Source organism: Stomoxys calcitrans, chromosome 1 (assembly GCF_963082655.1).
Source record: "Stomoxys calcitrans chromosome 1, idStoCalc2.1, whole genome shotgun sequence".
Classification (NCBI taxonomy): Eukaryota; Metazoa; Arthropoda; class Insecta; order Diptera; family Muscidae; genus Stomoxys; species Stomoxys calcitrans.
The window spans coordinates 201197048-201205461 of record NC_081552.1 but is presented as its reverse complement, the minus strand read 5'-3'; positions in this window follow the sequence as shown (position 1 = coordinate 201205461).

Genomic DNA, 8414 nt, shown 5'->3' with positions numbered 1-8414 from the left:
CATAAGTCATACGCCACATTGGTCAGTCTCTGAATTAAGGGCCTTTTAAATATGACTCTAAAAGAAGACTAAGGGCCCCCACATATATGGAGAACAATCTTAGGTGCAAGGTTTGGTAATGGTATTGGTAGAACAAACCCTCAAAATAGTATAGAGTTTTTAGGGCCCTTTTATAATGGCCTAAACAGTGCCGAGTCTTGTAAGAACGTCCATGGTCTACGACTGAAATGTTTATGTTCCTAGGGCTACAAAGCAGCTTCTGAATTGTTTTCCCGATACTAAGTCGAATTTACTTTGACACCAGGCTCGACGAAAACTATTGGAGAACGGCCATTTGTCAGAGCTGCCCATACCTTCACTTGAGATGGAAAATTACTTCAGATGGCCGTTCGTAGACCCAAATTCCAGTAAATAAGTCCCGATTATGTAAATAACAAAATTTTGGGAGTTTACGAATTGCTCATTTCAACACGAACAGAATTGAGAATACGATGTTCGAAAATTCAGCACATTTGTGCAGCTTGTTTTTTGACTGACTCAGAGCAATAGTCAAGAAAAAAGGTGGTTATATCGAGCAAAAGTGAATGAATTCAGAAATTTAAATTTTTTATTACTTAATATTCCGCATCGTAGGATAGCGAAAATCCTAATCCCGAATAATGATAAGACGAGGCTATTACTGAAGGGAAGATTGTGGGAAGTTGGAGCAGTACTTACATACTTCAATTGGCTATGCCAATCATCACTGTTGCATCCGACGTTGACAACTCTGGGGAAAATATATAATTTTAATTTTTATGAGTACCAGTGTTAGCATATAATAATTGGTAGTTGATATGGTTTAGTCCAGCTCATTTTTTCCTCCATCAGAGCGTGAGTAGCTGTCTCGCTCCGTTGGACGTTTATCGGGATGACCTCATTCATTAGTCCTCCAGTAAATGGACTTCTTCGTTAGACTGCATTGAATGTTTATGGGCAAAATGTGCATTTTGCATATGTATCTATCTTATAAACTACTGGCAGGTTATTCATTAGAAATTAATCCAGAAATATGGAAAGTCTCTTCGTCAATGGCTAATATTTGCTTAGAATTTCTTTCGCCATTGATATGCAAATAATCACACATTTCCGTTTGTGATATGACGACATCACACCGCATTCGCATTCCTCGCTAAGCAATTTATACCCTCATACTAAACCGTGGCTATTCAACCCTACAACATGGTGGGGGTTCGTTTTACCATAGAAAGTACTTTCAAATAAACAGCGGTGAATTTATTTTCATACTAATTGATGATAGAATCATAGGTTAGTGAAAAAAATCACTCAAAATGCTAAACAAAAAAGTAAATGTCACTGGTTTTGGGGGGTTCTTGCTATATTTACTATTCATTTATTTTGCATCCATGAAACTAAAATGGCATTGTAATTGACAAAGTTCAGCAACACCGGCCCTTCGCGTATTTCCATTGCATGGTATGCATGCATCGGAATGCATTCAAGCGATTAAGTGGCATATTTATACACGCAACTCAATGTATGCAGTTTTTTTTTTGTAGTTGCTGTTTGAAAAGTTTTTATTTTATTTCATTTGGTTTATTTTTCAATTTACCTACATGCAAAAAAATAATTCGTTTCACATAAAGGAAATTTTCGACAAGTAAACTTCTTTTGTGAAAAATGTTGGACTTTGTTTACGATGAATGTACATGTCCTTTGCGTTATATTCTTGTAAGAATTTGTGACAGATAAATATAACGTTTTTATACCCTCCACCATAGGGTGCAGGTATACTAATTTCGTCATTCTGATTGTAACACCTCGAAATATGCCTCTAAGACCCCATAAAGTATATATATTCTTGATCGTCAAGACATTTTAAGTCAATCTAGCCATGTCCGTCCGTCTGCCTGTCGAAAGCACGCTAACTTTCGAAGGAGTAAAGCTAGCCGCTTGAAATTTTGCAAAAATTCTTCTTATTAGTGTAGGTCGGTTGATATTGTAAATGGACCATATCGGTCCATGTTTTGATATTGCTGCCATATAAACCGATCTTGGATCTTGACTTCTTGAGCCACTGGAGGGCGCAATTCTTATCCGATTTAGCTGAAATTTTGCATTAGGTGTTTTGTTATAATTTCAAAAAACTATGCCAAGTACGGTTCAAATCCGTCATTAACCTGATATAGTTGTCATATAAACCGATCTTGGATCTTGACTTCTAGAGCCTGTAGAGGGCGAAATTCTTATCCGATTGGGTTGAAATTTTGCATGATATGTTTCGTTATGACTTCCAAACACTGTGCCAAGCCAGGTTCAAATCGGTCCTTAACCTGATACAGTAGCCATATAAAGCGACCTGTAATCTTGCCTTTTGAGCCTCTAGAGGGCGCAATTCTTATCCGATTTGGTTGAAATTTTGCACGCGGTGTTTCGTTATGACTTCCAAACACTGTGCCAAGCCAGGTTCAAATCGGTCCTTAACCTAATACAGTAGCCATATAAACCGACCTGTGATCTTGACTTTTTGAGCCTCTAGAGGGCGCAATTCTTATCCGATTTGGTTGAAATTTTGCATGAGGTGTTTTGTTTTGACTTTCATCAACTGTGTCGAATATGGTTCAAATCGGTTCATAACCTGATATAGCTGCCATATAAACCGATCTGGGATCTTGAAATTTAGCATGACGTGTTTTTTCTTATGACTTCCGACAACTGTGTCAAATATGGTTGAAATCGGTTTATAACCTGACATAGCTGTCGTATAAACCGATCTGGGATCTTGACTTCTTCACCCTCTAGAGGGCGCAATTATTATCTGATTTGGATGAAATTTTGTACAACGGCTTCTCCCATGACCTTCAACAAATATGTCTGAATTGGTCTACAGCCTGATACAGCTCCCCTATAAACCGATCTCCCTATTTTACTTTTTTAAACCGTAAAGGTCGCAATTCTTATTTGGTTTGGCTAAAATTTTACACAATGACTTCCACTATGGTCTTCAACATTCAATTCAATAAGCATAGCAAAAAAGATACCGGGAAAAGATCTCGACAAATGCGATCAATGGTGGACGTTATATAAGATTCGGCCCGGCCGAACATAGCATGCTTTTACTTGTTTACCCTGACAATACATGGTATTCTTGTTTTATATAGAACATGTTATTCGGGACTTTTTTTTCTTTACTTTACTTTAATTGGCTATGACAAAACATTTGTTCCACTAGCCGAACGTAGAATAGCGTTCCAAGCGCCTTGATCTTCTGCGCTCATTCTAAAATCTTTGACACCATGTTTCGAGGTGTCTCCCACCACTTGATCTTTCCATCGGGCTTTTGGTTGTTCCGGTTTGCGTGTTTGTCTTCAAAAGACTTGCTGGAGCTTTTTCATCCATTCTGACAACATGACCTAGCAAACGCAGGCGCTGTACGAAGAATTTTTCTCTCAAATACTCCATGCACTGCCTCATCTGCTTTCACAAGTACCCATGCTTCAGAACCATATAACAACACGGGTAGTATCACTGTCTTGTATAGTATAATCTTCGTCTGTCGAGAGGTGGCCTTGTTTCTAAACTGCTTACTTAGTCCAAAGTAGCATCCGTTTGCCAGTATTATTCTTCGCTTTATCTCAAAGCTGGTGTCATTCGTTTCGGTTACGGCGGTGCCGAGGTGGATAAAGTTGCTGACTATCTCAAAGTTGTGGTTTCCAAATTTCTCCATTTTCTTTATCTGGCGTTTAAGGAGTTGAAACCATCCATTTCTTCTTATTTCCATTTACTGCCAGACCCATTTTCACTGACTCTCTTTCGATTCTTTCAAAGGCTGCAGTTACTACTTCCGGGGACCGACCTATGATGTCGATGTCTTCGGCATGGGTGAGAAGCATGTGTTCTCTTCTGATTAGTGTGTCATATCTATTCACAACTGCATCTCGTATAATCATCTCCAACAGAATATTAAAGAGATCACACGATAGGCTCCTTGTCTGAAACCTCGTTTGGTATTAAATGGATCCGAGAAATTGCTTTCTCTACTTACTGTCATCCTGCAGTCTTATTAATTTTGCAGGGCTACCAAACTCAGACATGGCTTGAAATACCTTTGAATGTAAAGGAGTATCGAAGGCGGCTTTGTAGTCAACAAAGAGATGGTAGGTGTTGATTTGTCCTTCTCGGGTCTTTTTCAGGATTTGGCTCAGTGTGAATATCTAGTCTAGGGTGGATTTACCAGGTCTAAAGCCGCATTGATAGGACCCAATTATCTCATTGACTTTAGGTTTTAATCTTCAACATAGTAAGCTCGAGAGTATCTGTATGCGATGGGGAGGAGACTTATTCCTCTGTAGTTGGCACATTCCGTCTTGCCTCCTTTCTTATGTACGGGACATAATATGCTGAGGTTCCAATTATCGAGTATGCGTGCTTCTAGCCAGATTGCGACGACAAGCTGATGCATACGCCTTATCAGCTTGTCGCCTTCGGTCTTAAATAGTTCAGCGGGTAAACTGTAAGCTCCCGCTGCCTTGTTGTTTTTCAGTCGAGTCACTGCTACTTGGACCTCATTCTGCCTAGGAGGTAAACATTCTATACCATCATCAGAGATTTTTTCTGCGGTATCCTCTTCGCCGCCAACGTCGGACATTAACAGCTGGGTAAAACGTTCTTTCCATGTCCTCAGCACGCCATCTTTGTCAGTTACCAAATTTCCTTCTTTGTCTCTGCAGGAGGATGTGCCTGCACCAAAGCCATCAGTTTGATGTTTAATTCTTTGGTAAAATTTCCAGACTTCATTTTGACTCCTCTACATCTCAATTCGCCCACACTCCCGTCTTTCCATTTCCTTTTTCTTTCTGCGAAATGGATGTTACTCCTCTCTCCCGATATCTCTCCTTCATCTGGCGCGTTGCTACAGATTGCAGGGTTGCTTTATATGCCGCATTCTAGGCTTCAGTAGCATCTCGACACTTTTGGTTGTACCATGGGATTCTTGAGGGAAGCTTCCGGTACCCAAGTACGGATCGCGGCATTTTGCATAGAGTGGGCAATAGTTTGCCACTGCGCCTATATATCAACGGAACAAGGAATGTTTTCATCAAGCAGTTGGGTCAGTCGAGTGGAGTATGCCGTTGTCATCTGTTGTGTTTACAGCTTTTCAATGTTCAGCTTCCGTGCAGTGTCAGATCGTACTTTCATCGCCATCTTTAAACAGGTGCAATCCTTTGCTGCAACAGATCCTAATTTGTATTCACTCCACGGATCCATGAATGCCACATGCACTACACGCTGGATGAATGCCTTTCATTTATTACAACGTGATCAGTTTGGTTCCTCGTGTTCGATCGGGTGACAGTCACGTGGCTTTGTGAACTGCCATATTTCTTGCCGCGGCGAAATCTATCACCCTCAACCCATTACCGGACATTATCACGTGGAGGCTTAACTTTCCGACTTATGACTATCTTCGTATTAAAATCTCCCAGAACGATTTTAATATCATGGGCGGGGCAGCGGTCATATTCTCTCTCTAGGCGCTCATAGAAAATATCCTTGGTCTGCTCTTCCTTGTCTTCCGTCGGGGCATGGACACAAATGAGGCTGATATTGAAAAATTTGGCTTTTATGCGGATTATGGCTAGCCTTTCATCCACCGAAGTAAGCTTGAGACAAGGTGTTTCAGTCTCCGACTAACCACAAATCTACAGCGAAATTCATGCCTCGTGTTATGGTAGCTAAAGTATAGTTCGTCACTGTTTGGTGTTGTTGTGACACCTATCCCAGTCCATCGCACTTCCTGTAAGGCGGTAATATGTGCCTTGTACATCTCTAATACATCCGCTAGCACGTATACTGCACCTTCTCTGTAGAGAGTGCGAACATTCCAGGTGCAGATCCGCAAATCATGGTCCTTTTTTCGTTTGCGTGGGTGGTCAACGTTAGGGGGGGTCCGTTTTTACTATTCCTTTGTTTCTCATAGTTAATTTTATTGTTTTCTGGGATCCAGCGCCCCAATCGCATGGGTTTTGTGGGATGGCACATGTATCCCCCATTGTCGCGAGCCGCTTCCTTTAAGATCCGAGTAGTTTTCCTTTGCTTAATTTTATTTTCATGCTTATATATATATGTACCAAAATTTAATTATGGTAGTTGTTGTTTTTGCACATTTAAAAACCTACTTTGGTATGGATATTTCCTTATCGCGTAAATAACCAAACAAGGTATGTTCTTGGACATTCTTGATGTGTTATCTTGCACCTGGCAACCATTTGTCTGTTGTTCTAATGATTTTAGTAGCTAAGGCGAAATTTTTAAAACTGTCGCTTTCCGAGTTTACCATCCGCACTTGACCGAGCTGCTCATCATACTGACTGCTCTTTGCTTAGTAAAAATAAAGGAAAAAGTAAAAACTCCTTAAGTTCGGCCGTGCTAAACTTTGGATACCCACCACCATGGCTTTTGCTAAAATATGGGAGCTATATCTGGTTATAGACCGATTTGAACCGTACTTGGCAGTCATGAGAGTCATGCCAAAACACCATATATAAAGTTTCAGCCAAATTGGATGAAAATTGCGGCTTCCAGGGGCTCAGGAAATCAGCTAGGGAGATCGGTTTATATGGGAGCTATATCAGGTTGTAGACCGATTTAGACCGTACTTGGAACAGTTGTTGGAAGTCATAACAGAACACTATGTGCAAAATTCAGTCAAATCGGATAAAAATTGAGGCTTCCAGCGGTTCAAGAAGTCAAATCGGAGGATCGGTTTATATGGGGGCTATATCTAAATCTGAACCGATATGACCTAGTTGCAATCCCCAACGACCTGCATCAACCCGTAGCGGATAGCTGTGAGCACCACACAGGCTGCAACATTGAGGTACGATCTGTGTGGTGTTCATTGCTGTCACGAGAGAAGCTTAGCTGCGAGCTACCGGGCTCCAGGGATTCAAGAAGTCAAATTGGGTGATTGGTTTCTATGGGAGATATATAACACATGTTGCGGATAGTGGAATGCTCAGTGAGAGGCCGGGCGGCACCGGCTCGATGCTCGATATTACAAGGCGGGTTTTTGGCGCCTTTAAATAACCAATGGTCACCCTGTTCCCGCGGCGATCGGTCTTTTGGAACGGAACGAGCTTGTTCACTCACAGCAGCTCATGCTCCACATGAAAATGTGACAACAACAACCTACATCAATATTAAGTATCTGTGCAAAATTTCAAGCTCTACGCGTTCGACCACTATCGTGATTTCGACAGACGTACGGAGGGACATGGCTAGTTCGACTCAGAATGTCGAGACGACTAAGAATAGATATAGAGCAACCTTTTGAGGTGTTACAAACGGAATGACTAGATTAGTAGAAGTTATTAGTAAAATGTTGTATATGAGAATGTGTTTTTAACAGAGACGAGCAGCCAATTGCGATATTTTGCAAGCCGATGGACTTGCTTGGGATTATTTTTTGTATATGTACACCGTTAGTTGCAATATTATGAGAATTTTTTCCTATCACGTGACTTAAGGCTCAACTACTCACCCTTTCTCTCTAGTAGGGGAAAGACAAGAGCATAATTGTTGTTTCATTTGCGGTAATCGAAACTTTTTTTGCCATTAAAGAGTTTTTGGTTTTACAACAAAAGAATGGTCTTTTTACCGTAAGCGAAGCTGCTAAAGGGTTTACAATAAACAAAGTTAGTTACGTTCAATAATGCTATGTTTGTGGCTACCATAATGCTATGTTTGTGGCTACCATTTGTTTGTTGAAGCGAAACGTTTTACAGTTACATTAAAAGAAAACAACTTCGTAGTAAAAGCATTTTGTTTGTCGTAAAAATATTCCAAACATTTAATTCTTTTTGTGTGGACTTACATCTAAAGTTGGAGCTTTCACTAAGCAAAAGCTTTTCAGTCAAGATACATAGCAATATATACTACAATAGGATTATTTATAGCGGCATCGATTTAAAAAGTTCATGGATTGAAGTTGTTCTGATGACAATCTGCTTTAAATCAGAACCTAAAGTGAATGTGGTCTATTGATAGCATATATTGGGTTGCCCAAAAAGTAATTGCGGATTTTTTAAAAGAAAGTAAATGCATTTTTAATAAAACTTAGAATGAACTTTAATCAAATATACTTTTTTTACACTTTTTTTCTAAAGCAAGCTAAAAGTAACAGCTGATAACTGGCAGAAGAAAGAATGCAATTACAGAGTCACAAGCTGTGAAAAAATTTGTCAACGCCGACTACATGAAAAATCCGCAATTACTTTTTGGGCAACCCAATAGTTTCCTCTTGCATCTTCTAGACTAGCTGCATGTTTTCCCGCCACTCGGTTTCTCACAGTGAAATAAATTACAGTGTAGTACATTAATTATTTTTTTTTCTGGGTATACATGATCTTAAT